We start from the raw sequence: 20175 nt of genomic DNA, 5'->3' as shown, positions 1-20175 counted from the left end.
AACAAGGCATCTAATTCCAAATAACATGCCGAAACTTGTGAGTCAGAGCTTATTGACCCAGCTCAGTTCTGGCTCACAGCATAAGTGACAGAAAAAAATATAATAAAAAATAATAAGTCTAAGAGTTGAAATGATCATATTACTTCAAATTATATTTATCCCCATATGCTTGTGTCCTAGTTAGGGCTACTATTGTTATGTGGAAACACCATGAATGAAAGCAAGTTTGAGAGGAAAGGGTTTATTTGGCTTACATTTCTGAAGCCATCCATCACTGAAGGAAGTCATGGCAGGAACTCAAGCAGGGCTGGGACCTGGAGATAGGAGCTGCTGCAGAGGCCATGGAGGGTACTGCTCGCTGGCTTGCTTTCCATGGCTTGAAATGGGCTGATCTCTCCCCTATTAATCACTAATTAAGAAAATGCCCTACAGGCCTGACCATAGCCTGATCTGACTGAGGCATTTTCTCAGTTGAAGCTCTATTCTCTGCCATGACCTTAGCTTGTGTCAAGATGACATGAAACTCCCCAGTACAACTGACCTCTTGTGAACATGACTCAGAAATACATCATTATTAAGCCACAACCTTTCCTTTCTTATTCAACCCCAAGCTCTCATACTAACAGGAACATCACGGCAGCAGAGTGTGTTCCATGGACCATGTGCTGCTACGGATGCCTGAGCTACTTGACATGTAGGTTGAGAAGACTCGAAATGCTGGGCTGGACTAAATGCCTCATGAGGATGCTATTTCCGCAGTTAGTTGGTACTTTGGAAAACCATAGGGTTCATCTCTTCATCTCAAAGTATCATAAAGAAAATTGGTACCGAATTTTCTCTGATTCAGTGTCCAAGAGGTCAATGTCCGCCTACCAGCCATGCAACAGAATGGAGTCCCACCCTCCCAACAGAGGATGTGGCAGCATCTTTTTCTGATGTTGGGTGGGTAGCTACAGAAGAGGGAACATGTTCAATAGACTGAGGGGAGAGGTCAGGTTCAAGTCTCCCCTTGAGGATGCCCTTCCTTGCTTTGAGAAGCTCCCAAGCAGGCCTATTTTCTTCCCAAAGTTGTCACAAGATGAGTCTCCCCGCAAAATTACCCTGACCAGTGAGAAGGCTTTGCAGAAGATCTCCACACTCAAGAATAAGCTTGCCACCCTTAGAGTTCAGCCTTCCAAGATTGTGACCCTCTGTTACAAGAGCAACAGAGATTCTTAGAACACTTAGATTCGTCCACATCAGTATCTGTTAGAACTCTTAGATTCTTCCACATCTGTTACTGCAGCACCACCACCTCCTTCCCACCCGCCCTGTTCCACCAAAGTATGTCTGCTCTCCATCTGCTTAAAGAGAGAAGAGAGCAAAAACTCGTACTGAAAAGACTTTGGCTAAGAGCCTCCCAAAGAAGCCTGACATGCCAAAGACCCTTGAGATCTTTAAAGATATGAACAGTGTGAAGCTATGGTCAGTCAAGAGGTCAGAGGAAGACCTAAGCCTAAGTCAGTGGATACTACTGATCCTGCCACCCTCACAGCAGATGCTCTGAAATGGAAGTTTGCTCAGCAGTATCAACACAATAGCCAAGGTGAAGTTGAAAAAGGAATTCCAAAACCAGAGTCAGAGACCACCTCAGTTCTGGAGTTGTCCTTAACACAGTGTATTATGACGTGTTTTTAATAGGCATCCAGGGGTCATCTTCAAGCATGAAAAACAATTGTAGGGCTTCAGAAGACAGATAGGCTTTTCGAGAATGTTTCTGTGCATTTTCAAATTTTATTTTCCTAATTTTTTTGTTCGTTTGTATTTTGTTTTTTGAGACAGGGGTTCTCTATGTAGCCCTGGCTATCCTGGAACTCTCTTTGTAGACCAGGCTGGTCTCAAACTCACAGAGATCTGTCTGCCTCTGTCTCCCCAGTGCTGAGATAGGAGGCCTGTGCCGCCACCACCCAGCCCCCACCACCCAGTCCCCCTTTTCAATTCTTAACATTAATATCTATGCAAATGTTTTATATGTATACATTTGAAGATTTAAAAAGTATGTAAAAAACTCCTTACGAATAACATCAATGCCAAAACTTTTCATCTTCTTTGATAGTTTACTGCTCAGAGATGGAACACCTGGTCTACCCTGTTATTAGAGAACAGTGTTGGAGATGGGAATGCCTCCAGCAGGGCTTACAGACGTTCTCACTTCTTTTTTTTTCCTCTGGAGCTGAGTTTACAGAAGATGTTTACTGCTGAGTCTCTGAATTGCTTTCCATTAGAGGGAAGTGAGGACCAGGAACTCTGTGCCTACACCTCACTGACTCCCAATGCTGGAAGAATATGTACTTCAAGTAGTAACGAATCAAATTATTGAAGTAAATCACTTCTTAAATAAAAACCAGAATGTTCAAAGAGGGGGTACATCGCAATATAATTTTATAATTTAGTATTATAAATTATATTTAGTATATAAATTATAATTTTATCATTTAGTCCAGACTAAAAAATTAAAATATTACATATTTTAAAATTCCCAATTTTTAAAAATTCAAACACCTGAAAATTCTGTCTCTTTAAAATAGCCAACACTTTTCAAATCAAATATCTTTCAAATCTCCTGTCAAACCAAATATTAATTAAATGTTTTAATATTTCCAAAAAGGGAAGAACCAGGGTACAGCCACAATCTGAACAAAGCAAAACCAAACTCCAAATGTGGAAATAACTCCATGCCCAACACCTGGGATTCACTCAGGACCTCCTGGGCTCCTCCCAGGGGCTGTGGTCACTTCTCCAGTTCCACCCTCTGAAGCACATTGTCTTCGAAATTTCGGCAGGCTTCTTCATTCCAACACCGCAGCTGCTGCTCCTGATGGTCCATGGTGCTGACATCTCCAGAATGCTAGGGTCTCTCGCTGAGCTACACTTTCACCGTGAGCTTCTCCTGGGCCCTCTTTGCGGCGCCAAGCCACAAGTTTTCTGTGTGACCCTTTTAATCCTGTCTTCCAACTGCTCCTGAGACTGCACCTTCACCGAAGGCCTCTCTTGGCCTCTCACAGTGCCAAGCCTCAGCTGCCCTCCGTGATCCCTTCGTGCCTTCAAAACCAGTACCACCTGGAAGATTCTGACGTGTGCGTATACTCGGCTGATAAAGCAAGGTACAACCTTGACCACCTCTGGACCGCACTCTGTGTGCTGAATCCAAGGAAACACTTCCCAGCAAATTTCACCTCAAGAAGACTGGTCACTACTTAATTACCACTAATTTCTTAGCTCCGGCTGACCAGCATCAATTGTCCCAGTAAAGCAAAGCTTCTTCAGTGGTTCTTTGTAACATAATTAATAAAAACTCAGAGACAGACATTGGGGTTCAACCTGAAGGTCAGAAAAGCAAAACAGGCAGCCACTGACTCTTACCTCTATCTCAGGACAAAATGGTGATCCTGCCTCCAGGAATCTCGGAATGAGACTGTGTGAGAACTGTCTCCTCCCATCTCATATTCCTCTCTAGTGTTAGGATTAAAGGTGTGCACCATTACCGCCCGGTTTCTATGGTAAACTAGCATAGCTACTGGGATTAAAGTGTGTCGCCACTGTCTGGTCTGTCAGGCTGATCAGTGTGGTTGCTTTACACTCTAAACTTCAGGTACGCTTTATTTAGTAAAATACAAATGAAATATCACTGCAGTTCTGGTCTCTTGTGAATAACAGATGATTCTTTAGCCTCAACTGATCAGACATCACAGATTTTTTTTTAAAAGGATAGTATCGGGCCCAAGTTTAATTTCCACCTGGTGAATACACCCCTGACCTCAAAAGGTAGGAGTAAAACAAAAGACTGTATTAACATACAAATTGAAAGTCACGGGCTATATTCATCACTCAGTCCCTAGACTCGTGCCCTGGACCAAACACTCTTAGGCAAACCACTCCCTGGGTAGAATCCTAAGTTATTTCCATAAAGGGAACTGGTCATTACAAAAATCTTCTCTTGTCTTTTGGTTAGAATGGATTTAAGAGGATCATGATTTGTTAAGTTGTGTTACGGTATTGACCTGCTAATGCTTTAGTTCACAATAAGATGTTAATGATTAGAAAATGTTTAGAATTTGTCTAAAAAAAAGTTTGATACTAGCAATGTTTACTTTAAGATGTTAATGATTAGAACTTGTCTAAGAAGCTTGACACTAGCAATGAATTCTTGAATTTTATATGTTTGATAAGACATCACAGATTCTTAACTGTAGACAGAAGTTTCTGGCCTGCCTGGTCCCCTAGTCGTTCAGACCCCCCCCCCAAAACACATACAGACTTATATTAATTTTATACAGTTTGGCCTCTTAACTCAGGCTTATTTTTAATTAGCTCTTATAACTTAAATTAACCCGTAATTATTATCTATGTTTAGCCACATGACTTGGTACCTTTTCTCAGTAAGGCATTCTCATCTTGCTTCCTCTGCATCTGACTGAAGACTGCATTTCTGCCTTTCCTCTTCCCAGAACTCTCCTAGTTTGCCCACCCTACCTATACTTTCTGCCTACTGGCTACTGGTCAATCAGTGTTTTATTAAAGCAATATGAGTGACAAATCTTTATAGTATACAAGAGCATTATCCCACAGCACTTAATTCAAATGCAAAGCCTTTGCTTCCCTCTGAAACTTCACAAGCCAGGCCTCCATCCTCTACATTGCTCTCAACGTTCTTTTCTTCCAAACTCCTACAAAACAGCCTACTGAGCTTCAACACTCAATGGATTTTCTTAGCCCCAAATTCCAAAGTCCTTTCACAATCCTCCCATGGTCAAGTCTTTCACAGCAATACTCTGCTATGCTGTTACCAATTTCTGTTCTAGTTTGGGCTACTATTGCTATGATCAAAAGGAACATAAGTAAGTTAGGGAGGAAAAGATTTGTTTGGCTTATGCTTCCACATCCTCACTAAAGGAAGTCATGACAGGAAGCCAAACAGGACAAGAACCTGACGATGGGGGCCGATGTGAAAGCCATGGAGGGGTGCTGCTTATTGGCTTGTTCTCATGGCTTGCTTAGTCTGCTTTCTTATAAAACCTGGGACCACAACCCAGAGATGACTCCATCCTCAATGTTCTGTTCTTCCCACATCAATCACTAATTAAGAAAATGCTCTACAGGCTTGCTTACAGTCCCATTTAGAAAGGCGTTTTCTCAGTTGTGGTTCCCTCCTCTCAGGTGACTCTAGACTGTGTCGAGTTAATATAAAATGAACCAACATAGTGGGACATGTTGGAATTTCCAGAAGACCTGTACAATCAGGTCTGTTCTAATATTTGGTGTCAGAGATGAATCCACACATTCAGCAGACCCTCTATTACACACCTACTGTGTGCTTAATGCAGTGATAACCAAGGCAGTGAGAATAGTGAAGTCTGTTGTTCTAAGTTTACAATTTCATGAAAAGCAATGTAGAAAGATATCCCAGACAGAGGTATCTCCAGATGGCAAAAGAGAAAAGGGATGTCTTCTTTCTCTATTGGGATTAAAAGGAGATTTCAGAGTAAGTGACAGATGATAGACCACTTGATAGGAGAACATTCCACTAGAAAAGAGCATGCTGAATTTGGCAAGCCCCAGGCAGCATGGTTAATGCCTCAAAGAGGAACCCAGCCATGACAGAAAATGACTGAAGAAAATGATCAGCAGCAGATGACAATGACCCTAGTCAAGATGAAGAGTTAGAATCTGACACTGCAGTGAGAGGGAGGAATATCATGAAATAAACAGGAAGGTGGCAGCCCAAGGAATAGAGGCTCATAGGAAACACATTGCTCTCTGGGGTATTAATGGGATAATGTCCACAAGAGGCTTCCTGTGGTTCCTCACAAATATAAGACATCTTGTAGGACTCAAAGAAATGTTCTCCATAAGAACCAACTTGGGTTCCTTGAAGCCTCTCAGCAACAGGACAGACAGAAATATTGGTAAATGTGTTAGCTTAAATATAATTGGCCCATATAGACTCATGGGAAGTGGCACTATAGGAGGTGTGGCTTTGTTGGAATACGTATGGACTTGTTGAAGACAGATCTCGAACTTAGTTTCCAAGTTATAAAAAGGAATTTTAAAAAATGAAAAAGCTTAAATCAAGGTGTGGTGTTGTATGCCTTTAATTCCAATGTTTGGAAGGCAGAGGCTGGCAGATCTCTGAATTTGAGGTCAGCCTGGTCTATAGATCCAGTTTCAGTTTCAGAGTAGCCAAGTTCACATAGTAAAGGAAATCACCAAAAACATAAAGTTGGTGAAGATGTAATTGAACTAGTAGACCATATTCCAGCCCATGTAAGCAAAAGAACTTGGTAGCTACAGCCATGTGGTTCTAAAGTTAAGGATTGAAGAAAAAGGCTGTGGAATTTTCCTCTGGGACTAAGGAAAGTCCCTGAAGTCAGGCATGTATCAGGGGTGTTCCTGAAAGGAGACCTAAGAGGCCATTGTGTGAGGCTATGCAACTGAAGCTTGGATTGCCTTGGAGACCCTGAGATATTGGAGATGCCAGAGTCATGGGATACCTGCCGAGGAGAGCTGCTAACAGGGAGTGGAACCAGCCCAAGAGAAAGAAGTGTGCTGCCATCAACAAAGCTGAATGGATTTGGAGATCTCAAGAGTTTTTTGATATCAGACATGGAGGTTCTGGGTTTGTACTTTGTCCAGCTGGGTTTTGGTCTTGTTTTGGTCCAGTCTTCCCTCACTATGCTCCTTTCCCTACATTTTGGAATGGTGATATATATCTTGTACCTTTTTATGTGGGAAGTATATGACCTGCTTTTTTTATTTTAATTTTATAAGGGATTACAGTTAAGTGATTTCATATAACACAAATTATAGTTGGTCTTAATAATAAAAACCCAGAGTTAGATATAGGGGTTAATGGTGAAGATCAGAGAAGCAGAGGGGTCAGCCACTACAGAGTTCCTTTACCTCCACCAATGCTCAGACCCAAAGGGAGATTCTGTCCTCAGACTGAATCTCCAGACTCCATCTGTCTTCGCCACACCTAAAACTGCAATGGGTTCCTGTCTCCTCCTGCCTTATATTCCTCTCTCCACCCAGCCATATCACTACTGTCTCTACCCCTGCTCCAGCACTGGGATTAAAGGCATGTGATTCCAAATGCTGGGATCACCTTTGTGTGAGTTCTGTTTCTCTTTTCAGATTCGATCTCCTGTAACCCAGGGTAGTCTTGAACTCACAAAGATCCCTCTGCCTCTGACTCCCAAATCCTGGGATTAGAAGATGTGTGTCACAACTCCCTGGCCTCTAGTGGCTTAACTCTGTACTCTGATCTTTAGGCAAGCTTTTTTTGCTAAAACATAAACAAAATATCACTACAATTTCATGAATCTCAGAAGAAACTTTGAATTTTAGACTTTAAAACACTGTTGAGACTATGATAGACTATGGGGACTTTTGAAGTTGGACTTAAATGCATTTTGCATTATGATGTGGTTACAAACTTACGGGAGCCAGGGAATAGAATGTGGTAGTTTGAATATAATTCCCCCCATAAGCTCATGGGAAGTGGCCCTATTAGTAGGTGTGGCTTTGTTGGAGTAGGTATAGCCTTATTGGAGGAATTATGTCACTGGGGGGGCGGGTTTTAAGGGTCTCATATTTGCTCAAATCATGCTGTGTCTGAATTCACTTCCTGTTGCCTGTGGATCGAAGCTATAGAATTCTTAGCTCCTTCTTCAGCACCATGCCTGCCTGCATGCTACCATGTTCCACCATGAGGATAATGAATGGACTAAATCTCTGAACTGTAAGCCACGCAATTAAAAGTTTTCCTTTATAAAAGTTGCTATGGTCATTAGAAACCCCCAGACAGGAGGCCAGTATCCTCTTTGGTGGGTAAAGTGAAGGATGCTCTCTGCCCACACCAGTCTTACTAGAGGAAGACAATGTGGGGATCAGTATTGACAATTGTGATACAAAATCCTTCCCACCCAGGTCAGGCTTTCTGTTTCTCTGTATTTTGGAACCCAGAATGTTGCCTGTTCCAAAGATATTGAGCATTTGATTTGCTAGAGCAAAAGCCAAAATTAACTCTGACATAATCCTTTAACAAGCAGTCCCCGGCCTCAGTGACTTTATGGAAACATACTTAAAACCAAATGTCAGAATTTAAAGAACTTCTAAGATTTTAGAATTTGAGATTTAAGGCAGAAAGTACAGAAAAGAAGAGATCTTACATTACAGATACAATAGTTTAGTCTTCTTTAAAATACATTTCCTGATGTTAATGATATTTTAGCCTCCATGCCATAATGATAGGAAGTTGGTTATATTTGAGGGGTCTGGAGATGCCTTCACTTAGCTGAAGTTTATAAACAGGTAGTGTCTGTCAACAGCAGCCCCCTATTCTGCTCCTCTTACCTAATTCATCTTTCTATGATGATTGAGGTGAGCAAGTAAGTTGATCTTATCTTTTTTTCATCTCAAATGTGATATGATTTCAGGTTTGTGTTTAGCTCCTCAGTGTGCTTGATAATATGCAATTGTTCCTGATAAAGTTTGATTATTTTTTCAATATTTTGAAATAAAATTTTCAAAATATATTTTTTAGATCTATGAATAGCAATGTTACTTTTTAGTTGGCTTTTTTTGGCAGTGAAAATGTATTTGACATATTGGTCTTCTGTGTCTTAAATGAACTCAAATGAGAGACTCTGGGAATTGGTTCTTTAATGCAGTGATCATTTCTAAAACCCATCTGTGAGGGTTTCATATCTTTTTATTCCACACGACATGGATAAAATCTGAGGAGCACCCCAGCAATGCAATTCTCATCAAGTGAAGAGTGTGATACAACCTGGGAGACTTGGTCTCTCTTCATAGGATTTTGTAAAGTCTCTATTACTGAAGTCTAACTCAGAAAATAGGTTGGTCTCATTGGACAGGCTGCATCTCGTGTAGCCATCTCTCCATCCCTCATCCTATTACCTCACCTCAGCAACTTTTCCTGCACCCTGCGCTTGTCCACGAAATGTTTCCCAAGCCTGACTGCTCATCAGAATCACCAGAAAATTGTTTAGAGAAAAGTCCTTGCCTGAGATCTGAAATCATTAGGCACAAAGCTCTAAAACCTGTAGTTGTTGCAAGTTGCCCATGGTAACAGATGGAGCAAATGTGTTGACTGGTCTTACGGCCAGATCCAATATCACTTTTGTGATAACCAACTCCATTTCTGGACATCTCAAATTCTCTGCAAATTGCCTGTACCATTATCTTGGGGGAGTTTCAAGTCGGAAAACATTTACCATAGCATATCCCCCATCTTGACTACATTATACATAGCTTTCATCACTGCTTTTTTGACCAGTCACCAAAGGCCTTCTTCTGGATATTCTTTCATCTCTAGACTTAGAATAGACTGAGACACCCCTAAACACCTTGAGGAAAACCATACGTGGTCTATAGGGGTAGCTCAGTCGGTAGGGTACCTTCCCTGGGATCCTTTTTAGCCACACATAGACCCAGACTGGAGGCGCAAACTGTAATCCAAACACTTTGAAGGTAGAGGCAGGGAGATCTAGAGTTAGAGATCATCCTTTGCTATACTGAGATTATGAGACCAGCCTGGGCTACATGAATCCCTGTCTCAGCAACAGCAATGGGTAGCAGGAGATAGAGAGATGAAGGTCATCCTTGCCTACATAGCAAGTTTAAGTCTAGCCTGGCCTACATGACATCCTATCTCAGAAAGAAAAAAAAGAGAGAGAGAAAATACTCGTTTTCTCATGTATAATACTCTAAGCTCCATGTTTATAAAATCCATCTGAAATAGGTATAACCTATTCATCTCTACACCCAAATGCTCCCATCTCAAGTATACCTTTCATTGACTTTTAACAATTCTGTTTAACTATAGAACAGCTTCTATGGAAATACAAGCCAGCCCTAAATTCCTCCTATACCGTAACCACTAAAAGTACTTCTCTTCCATTTTAAATTTTATTTTATGTGCACGAGTGTTTGCTTGTGTAACCTGTGTGCCTGGTGCCCATGGAGGCCAGAAAAGGACATTAAGTCTCCTGGAACATTAATTACAGATGATCATGAGCCACTGTGTAGGTGGTGGGGATCGAACCCGGGTCTGCTTCAAGAGTAGCCAGTGGACTTAACCCCTGGGCCATTTCTTCAAGCCCCAACTTTCTATTGCTTGGACAGCAGACAGCTACTGTGGTTTAAATCCACATATTCTCTCAGGCTAATTACTTTTGTATGTGTTGACTAAATGCATCACACTTTTTTATGAGGTGTCTGGTAAAATCTTGCCCCCATTTTTAGTTCCATGTCCTTTCTACTTTATATCATTAAATTTTAAATACCCTTGTGTGTTTTGTGTACCACTCCTTTTACAAGTTCACTTTTTTACAAGTACACTTTTACAAGTACACTCCTTTTACAAGACTCAAAAGATTGTCCCCAAGCTATGACTTGCATCTTTCACGACTTAGAAGTTGTTAGTTGCTATTATTCCCTAATCAACGCTGCTTTCTCTTTCAGTTTGTGACTTCATACTACCTTAAAGAATGCTTACCAAATCTATTCACTTATGTGTGAATATTAGCCACACATAATAAATAAATGATAACCAATCTAAAAATCCCAGAAAGGTTAAGTATAGAGAAAGGGAACAGATGGGACACATGGATCTCCCTTGGAGGGAGAAATAGAATAGACTTTACTGCCAGGAGGTGGTGGCACACACCTTTAATCCCAGCACTCGAGAGGCAGAGGCAGGTGGATCTCTGAGTCTACAGAGTGAGATCCAGGACATCTAAGACTACACAGAGAAATCCTGTCTCAAAAATCCAAATTAATAATAATAATAATAATAACAACAACAACAACAAACAGCTAGAACAGAATTGATTTTACAGGTGAATTTGGTGGCTGGTGGGGACGAGAACAGGAAGATCAGGTGAGGAGGGAATATATGAGAGGGAGACAAATATAGGAAATAGGGAGGGAAAGCCGGGAGGGGCATCGAGAAATGAGGGGCATTTAAAGGATGCTATGGAAACCTAGTGCAGTGGAAACTTCCTAAAATATGGCTGCTATCCTCATGAGGTCTCCTCTCTTTCCGCTCCTCCAAATCCAGTCCCCTAGTCTCATCCCCAGCTCTGCAGCAAAAAGAAAACCGGCTACAATCCCCGTTTCCTCTCTGTCCATACCCCCAATAGTTCACAAATTTCTTCTCCAATCTTCCTTCCCCCAACTCATCCCAGTATCCCAGACTCCAATACCAGCTTACTAAAAGGTAAGGACAGATTCTTGCTCCGTTCTAAAGGACTTTAATTTTGCTTTTACATTCCTGTCAATAGTTAATTTGGGCTTATTACTTGTACACTGAATACGGCAGAAGTTGACATTGGTTTCCCCCCAAATGTATAACGTAACGTTCTCCATACAGAATCACTGTCAACTTTAATGAAAATCAGTTGACAACAATACGTGGCTCTATTCCCAGCCTCTTAATTCTGCCTCGTTCATCTATGTCCACACTTTGTCAACACGGCGTTTTGATGACAGCAGCTTGAGAAAAAGCCTTGAAATCAAGTGATCCAAGACATCAAAACCTGTGTGCCATTCATAAAAATAGTTTGGGGACAGTTTCAACTCTACTTGCCAGTACATATAATGATGCATTCAGCTCGTTTGTATCAGTTTTACTTGAGCACTTGCACATAACTGAAGCAATGCTATGAACACAGAACCACCCCCCCCCCAGATCTTTCCTGGTTAACTGTATACACTTTTGATGGTGCAAGTTGTAGCTCAGAGCTATGTATTAGATGAACGTTACACTGCAGATGACACCAGAGCACTACAGACAGACAGTTGTGTCACACCGACGTCCACCCCACAGCCTTACATACCGACTACTATCACACTGTGGTCTGTAGGAGCAGGCCACTTTTCCACCTGGGCCACCCAGAACTAAAATAATCACACAGAAACTATATTAATTAAAACACTGTTTGGCCCATTCGCTCTAGCTTCTTATTGGCTAACTCTTACATCTTAATTTAACCCATTTCTATTAATCTGTATATCACCATGTGGCAGTGGCTTACCGGCAAAGATTCAGCATGTCTTACTCTGGCGGCTCCATGGCGACTTCCACTCTGTCTTCCTTCTCCCAGCATTCCGCCTACATTTCCTCGCCTAGTTCTGTTCTTCCCTGCCATAAGCTCAAAGCAGTTCTTTATTCATTAACCAATAAAGGCAACACATTGACAGAAAGACCTCCCACAACAGTGGTCTGGCACCATAGCCCTTCACATAGACTGATGTCACACTGTGGTGGTATCCACACCATGGCCCTACTTATATACTACTCACACACTGGAGTCTATACCGCAGTCTACAGTGTAATACAGACCAGGGTCATAAAACAGTCCATATCACATCTCTGTAAACAAAGCACAGCTACACTATAGTCTAAACCACAGCCCTGTGTGTCCACCACAGTGACAGGGCAATCCCTGCCACAGCCGTGCATAGAGACCACTGTCCCTCTGCAGTCTACGCCACAGTCCTCCACACAAGCCGCCGTCACACTACAATCCGTACTACAGCTTCCCATATGGCCAGTGTCACACTGCAGCCTATACCACGGTCCTCAGTAATCTGGCCGTCACAATGCACAATGTCACACTTCAGCCCTACATACAGACCGCGGCCACACAGTACTCACACACACGCTTGTCCCCAGCAGACTTCATCCTGATAATCGCACGCCCTCTCCCTGTAATCTCTTCTCGAATCTCAATGTTCTCAACTCTAAACTGAGTTCCTTTAAGTCCAGCCCGCGCGCTGTCACTACTAATTCTTAATCTTGAAGATGACACCTGAGATGTCACCTTTGCGGGGCCTAGACGCAGGACAACCACCTTCATGACATGTACAAATGCCACTGCACATTTGGCTGGCATTTTCCCTGTGTCAGGGCAAAGCTAATTTCTGCTCCTCTTTGGCTGAAAGTCACCTTCTGGCTTGTTGATTCATAACTTGTGTCCGCTACTGTGAATCATCTCGCTCGCACAGCCGTGGTGAGTGTTTTCTAAAACAAATCACTGTGGTAAGTTTTCATTCACTGCAAATCATTGGTTTTTTTTAATGAAATGAAGGTCAAAAGAGCAAATGAATGGTTGAATTTAGATGCCTTTATTCAGGAGGTTATATATACTCATGTTTTCCTGGGAATGAAATAAGGCGAGGGAATTGCACATTAAGAAGAGGGAGGGAGGAAGGGGTGGGGGAGTCTTGGCTGTGGAGCTGGCATGAATAAGGTGAGGACCAAAGATGTAGCAACACAGGGACACAGTACTGATGGTCCCAGGCATGTTTTCACATGTTCAGTGTTCTCCACAGACTCTTGGGACTCACACTGCTGCTGCCTGCCTGTGTGCTCGTCCAGCCCACCGCTGCAGTGGAATGGGTAGTACTTTCCGTGCTGGCAATCCAACTGATCTTGCTTTGATCTCTGTGACCTTCAAAAAGGCAGAGAGGACTAGATTTGACTTCCCTCTTTGCCATAGTGTCACGGTAAATCTGACAGTACTAGAAGAAGTACTTAACTAAATGATACCGCAGGTTACTAAACGTCCCCCAGGTTCTAAACGTACGCCAAGTCAGCGTTGTCCAAGTGTACAGTGAGGTTTACTAATTGCTAAAAAGTTCTATCAATGATGCATCGTGGCTGCACTTGACCTCTATGAGTTGGCAGGGAGACATAGGGTAGGCCATGTTTGCAGTCTGCACTCATCCTCAGAAGCAATTTCTTTCAGAATCATCTTCATTACAAATATCTACTTCCTTCTTTTAAATGGATCTTGCCTCAAGTTTATCTGTAAAAACAGCACAGGGCACCAACCGTCTGCAAACAGTGTAGGTATGCCACACTCATCCGTCTGTCTTCACATTGGCAGACAGAAGCCTTTCCTACAGGGCCTTCACAGGGGCCTGGTTACCTTTGAGAGCCCGAGCTGGAGCTGAGACCTCTGCCTTGGTTTGAACTTGGGCTTTGCTTGGCAGAGCCTGCCACCCTTGGCCATGTGACGTGGGAATGTAGACTTGAACCTGCTTCTCAAACTTAGGGGGAGCCTCGAAAGCAAGACAGCAAGCATTTAGGCTTCACAAGGGCCTCAGTCGCCTCCCTGCGAATGGGCTCTTTGCCTGTATGTCTTCAGGCCGTTCCTGCTGTGCTTCTTGGTAAAGCGCTTGTTCCCCAGGAACCGGGGGTCGGCCTCCGTAAGAGATTCGTGTCTTTGTGACTGGAGTTTCTTAATGCCATCTCTGTGCCATTTTCAGGGCGGGCTGTGTATAGTGTGGATCTTAGTCATGTCTGCATGGCTACCTGGAGCTCCCCAAAACTCCTGGGACCAGAAGAATCTATTTCCCTGTCAAACCCTAAAATTTTAGAGTCAGAAGAAGACATTGAATCAACCACTGTTTTTATTTGTTTGGGGAGCTGTACAGACTGGTTTATGGAGAGATACTCTAAACAGTCACCAATGTTGACTTTCCGTCACTGTCCACAAACTCTGCTAGACCTCAAAAGTGCCCTGTATGTAACCTTTCCAGACTCTCCTGGAGGGTTTTTTTAAGCATGAAGGGGAACTTCATGCTTAAAAACAACATTTCTTTACATATATGGAAACTTAGTTTCCAGTGAACAACAACAATAAAATCATTAAGTTTGGAATACTGAGGGTTAATTTAAATATGAAATGAAAACTGGATTTTTTTTCATTGTTCAGCCATTGTTATAAGAAAAAAATAATAGCAAACATAGTCAAGTGAATAAAGGACAATTTGATGTAATTTTACATAGGTCATTATCTTAATGGTGTTTTTAACCGTCTTGGGCAACATCTTAATTAAAAAAAAAATACTGTCTGCTCCATTGTGAAAGACATATAAATTCTGAGGCTACTGCAGCTCTTTAAAAGTACTGAACGCGTCCCCTTTGGGGAGCACAAGACAAGGCACGTGTAGGCTTCACTTGGACCACAGGCAGTTTATAGCACCAGCTCATCTCAGGCTCTGAGATCTAGAGATGCAGTTCTATTGCTAAACAACTACAGAGACAGGCAGCGTGGGGCATCCCAATAAAGAGCTCATCACTGGGACAATGCAAACAGGAAGATCATGAGTTCAAACCCAGCCTGGACTGCAAGAGGCCCTGTCTCAAGAAACAAACGAAGGCAGCAGAAAAACAAAGGCATCCGTCGGGACAACACATCTACTTGTTGACACCCAGTTGCAGTCTGGTGTCTGTCTTCCGGCAGGTCATAGCTAGGTGACTCGCCATCATTCTGATTTACTCGTATTATTATCGGCAATCTCCAAAGATCTCAATGACAAGTGAAGTCACTCAATAAATGACCAACCAACAGGTTCTAATGTTGCCTCAGATGACTGTCTGCTAGCAAACTGAGACTCCATGATAAGTACAGCATGCTTTCTGCCATTTATTCCTCTACCTCTATTAAAAGTCCTGTGCGCTCATTTGGCATTTCACACTAAGCTATGAACTATAAATGCTCATTTGTCCACATTGACAAGAAGTCATCTTATTGGAGAAGGCCTTTTGAAAAACAAGTATAGTCATGGGTCAACCTGCATTGTAAGACTGCAAGCAAATTTTTTATGTTGAAATAACTGCAGTCTCTCTCACACCTCTGCCAACCATCCACTCCTAAAACATCGTTGGCTTTTACCAATTACACCTCTAGGTCCATCCCCAAAACACCAACATCTTCGTATCACCACGCCTTTTTATTTTTTCAAATTTTATTTTATGGATATGGGTGTTTTATCTACACACATATGTGTGTGCAGTTCCCATGGAAGCCAGAAGAGGGTGCCATATCCCCCTGAACTGCAGTCAACATGGGGTTGTGAGCTACTGTGTGGGTGCTGGGAATAAAACTCAAGTCCTCTGCAAGAGCAACAAGTGCTCTTAACCACTGAGCCACCTCTCAGGCCCCACCGTGCCTTTCGTTATGCGATTTCTCCAAATTCTATACAATTAAAGGTGTGGAAATGTATCACTTTATGAGACCTCATATTTCCTCCTTTCTATTTTTGGAATGGATAAACCTTTTCTCTTCTTTCTCTTCTTCCGTGTGTAGCCTTAGTGAAGTTGAATATATACATACAACTATATTATCCATTTTTTTATTATAGATTGAAAACTTAAGAGCAAATAAGCACTGGTTCCAGTGACGGATCTATGTGGTATCTGGGGCCCAGGGGAGAATCTAGGTCTCTTATTCTAAGAAGCAGGAATCACTGGTTTTATCTTTCTCACAGCAGAATAGCAAGGCGAGTTGGACTTTTTGTGAGGGAAAGAGATTGTAACTTCAGGGCGCTCAAGCAAGAAGCTAACCCAGAGGCAACCTTCCACACACATCAAAATGAGAATCACCTCATTTGAGTGTGCTAATATCTACCTTCAAGGTCTCCTGCAATGTCCTGAAAGGGAGCTTCTCAGAGCAATAGTTCTCCAGAGCAACAGCAGGGTGTCATATATAAATTCACCAGCACAGAAGAAGCACCTGCAGCCTCCCTCACACCCATGCCAACAATCCATTCCTAAATAGCCAGTGGTTTTACTGGCTCGTCCAGTAGTCACCCTCAAAACAGTTGCTGACATCACTGTGTTAGATGCAAATTTGACACCACAGAAATACCCGAGTAATCTTGGGATCAAATATGGGTTTTTAAGGCTTTTACCCAAATGTGAGACAGGTCACCAATGTATAATTCATCCCATGGGCAAGCCTAATGCCACAAAGGTAGCGTGCTATAACCTGAATGCAAAGGAAGAACTGGTGGGTGTGAATAATCACCCTGCTGAGCAAGCTGGGAGTCGGGAACCTGGCACCTCCTAGGAGGCTTTGTATCAGGGAGAATTCTGTGTATGCTACATGCCTCACTACATTCTATCCTCACAGCAGCTTGTGAGATGAGATGACACACCCATTACATCTGCATATCCAAAACCAGGATTTAGAGAGCTTGTATTAGCTATGTTTGCTAACACAGCTCCCACGGTTGGGAAGCAGAATTGTAGGCTTATACCAAAGAGAAGACTCAAGGGTTCTGGGAGAGACCAGCAAGAGGGACTTTAAGATCGCTTGGTCCAGAAGGATCTATGATTCTGCATATGCCTATGATCCATGCACCTAATAAGCAGCCAGCCAGAGGCAGATGGAGGCATTCAGGGAAGGAGAAAGCAAAACCCAATGTCACAGTCGTCTGCCACTAAGATTCCCTGGTTCCCGTTTGCAAATGTTGAGCAAATTTCTATCTCATTGTCTCTTGATCAGCATGCAGCCTGTGTCAGCTACAGGCTCAGTAACTAAAAACCACTATGAATTATTGCCATGCAGCGCCAAGCTTTCCACATACACTGGGTTTGCTGCATGGGTGGTTCTGCATAAAATGCAGAGATATTGGTATGAGCCTGTCTATCAGTTCTCTGGACCCAACTATTCTCTTGGGTCAGATGATAAATAAATGTTCCACCAGAGAGCACAAAACAAGCACAATTATGTGTTATGTCATTACTTGAAGGAGAGAATGTCCTTGCACAGATGAGCTGAAGTTAGGGTTGTGAATTTTAACGATTTTTCTAAAGCTATTGAAGGAGCCATTCACTTCCTGGGGACTCTCCATGTCCCATGCTAATCCATGAGCTCTCAGGCTTTCTTAGGACTAATTCTAAAATTAGCTATGATGTAAGTGGTTGACTTAATGCAGTCATTTGGATATTTTCGCTTAACAAATAAAAGATATTGGCCTAAGAGTGGAAAAATAAACCTAACTTTGGAGTCCTTGTTCTTTTTACTAAAGATGCCATTTTCACGTTGTTACTCTTCATAGGAGCTCGGCTGGCATCAAAACAGAAAAAATGAGGTGGATCTGCATACTGGACGTGTGCTCGCCATTCGTTTCATGGTTGTGAACTCAATAGGAGGTAACCGGTTTGGAAAAATACAAAGTTCAGATGGTTTTGAAGTAATGTGAAATGTTCGGACTTTCAGAAACTCTTATCTCTTTGTCACCCCAGTCCATCCCAGCACTGCTCCTGGCAGAGCAGAATACCAGAGTGCTCGCAAAGAGATTTTCAAGCTGGTCCTTAGCCAGTGACCCAGTAAATCGTCTTCTTCAAACCCAATTTTAAGTGAGGCCAACCATTTAAAACTGATTTTGGTTTTGGCTCCCAGGAGGTCACAAGTCACGAATGGTACAAAAACCTAACAGGTTGTCTAAAATAAATTGTCTCTGCCAGCGTTTCCCTCACTAATACTCCCATGAGATCCGACATGATTGCAGCCACCATGTGGACACAGCCCAATACCATTCACTTCCCGGAGGAAACTTCAGCCCCACAATAAAGGAAGGACCAATGAGGAAATGTAAATATTTCTGCTTCGCCCCCAGGGACCTGTGACAATCCCAGGGTGGTGCTTTTCCTAACATAGTAATCACTGATGGATTCAGAACTGAAAAGATGCCTCTGTGCCCAATCACAGGAAATCTGGAAGAAAATTCTTCACTTCGTGATTGAAGTCAACCCCATGCTGAAGAATCCACAATGATTATTTTCTTCTTGTAAAGCTGAAAATCCCAGGTTATTATATTTGACACATGCACACTCAAACAAAGACTTTAGATTAAGAAATAGTCTAGATACTTTTAAATAGATAACTCAGGGCTATTCTTTGGAAAATCGAAGAGACAGGATGAAAAATAAGTTGATTTTACTGTCTAAAATGTCCATGATTAAGTCTTTAATAAACAATGAACTTTCCATCATGAGTTTATGTTTATAGATTTTAGACCATTTCTAGATTATACAATCAATTCTCATTCCCGCAGGATGAGTCCACACAATTGTACACACGCTTCTCTAAGCCAAGTGTTCCACTTCATACTCCCGAGTGCTGAGGAATGTCACACATCTATTTGATGGCTACAGCTTGATTCCGAGATGTTTCTGAGGATCTCTATTGCCCCGACGCTCAGCAGGATGCTCATACATAGTACTACATGTCTGTCGTTTCCATGGTAAAGAGTTAAAGCAGCAGAGGTGTAAGGCCCCTGAGAGTGGAACAGTTCACCATCTGACTGTGGGTGAAAACTGGGTACTACTCACACCAGGGCTCCTCATTCTCAAAACACCAATTCTGACCATGCCTATAGGCTAAGTTCTCCTGAAATGCTTATACATGGCTTTATGTTCACAATGTGCCTGAACTCCATGTGAATGTTTACATAATAAAACCTAAGTCATGAGCAAAATATGTATAAGAATTTTAGGTTCTCATGAGCAAAGGGGTCAAAACTGGGATGAGGAAATCCACAGGAAAAGCTGACCTGAACTAGTGGGAGCTCACTGACTCCAGACAGACAACCAGGCAACCTGCGTAAGGCCAATCTAAGCCCCCTGAAAGCAGGTGACAGTGGGTGGCTTGGGCAGTTTGTGGGGTCACTGGCAGTGGGACCAGAAGCAATCCTTAATGATCTGGCATTTTGGAGCCCGTTTCCTATGAGAAGAAACCTTGCTTAGCCTAGACACAATGAGGAGGGCCTTGGTTCTGCCTCAATGTGGTGATGAGACAAAATTCATTGACTACCCACGGGAGGCCTTATCCTTTCTGAGGAGCAGATGAGGACTGGGTTATGGGAAGGTGGAGGAGTAGGAGGGGAGGGAAGGGGACCTGGGATTCGCATGTTAACAAAATAAAATATATAAAAAAGAATTTTAGGTTCTCAGACCAACACTCTAGTCTCCTTCAACATGCATTTAATAACTGCTATCTCACCTCTGTGAAATGGTGAAATAGGTGAAAATTTCTCTTCCCTGCTATTGTAACTGCGTGGTCTTGAACAAGTTTTATAACTTGTTATAACTCCTTATTTCTACATCTGTAAAGTGGTGATAGATGTCTACACACCTCAGAGTGACTCTGTATTAATAAAAAAAAAAAACCAACTTGTAAAATACCAAGCAAGTGTTTTCATAGCATAGCAGCTTTACACGTGCTAAGGATTATTGATTCTGTGACGACCTGGCCATAGTAGGAATTGTTGCACACACACACTAGTGATGAGCAGTTACCTAGTAGATGA

The 20175-nt window shown here is 42.4% G+C and overlaps 1 pseudogene; it reads left to right on the top strand.

The window, feature by feature from the left end:
- The first annotated feature begins 714 nt into the window (after window positions 1-714).
- LOC125411575 (mitochondrial fission regulator 1-like) lies at window positions 715-18189 on the top strand (annotated as a pseudogene).
- The last annotated feature ends 1986 nt before the right edge of the window (window positions 18190-20175 follow it).

The sequence above is a fragment of the Myodes glareolus genome, chromosome 18 (genome assembly GCF_982192425.1).
Source record: "Myodes glareolus chromosome 18, mMyoGla1.1, whole genome shotgun sequence".
Taxonomy (NCBI): domain Eukaryota; kingdom Metazoa; phylum Chordata; class Mammalia; order Rodentia; family Cricetidae; genus Myodes; species Myodes glareolus.
This window is presented reverse-complemented; position numbering and strand designations above follow the sequence as displayed.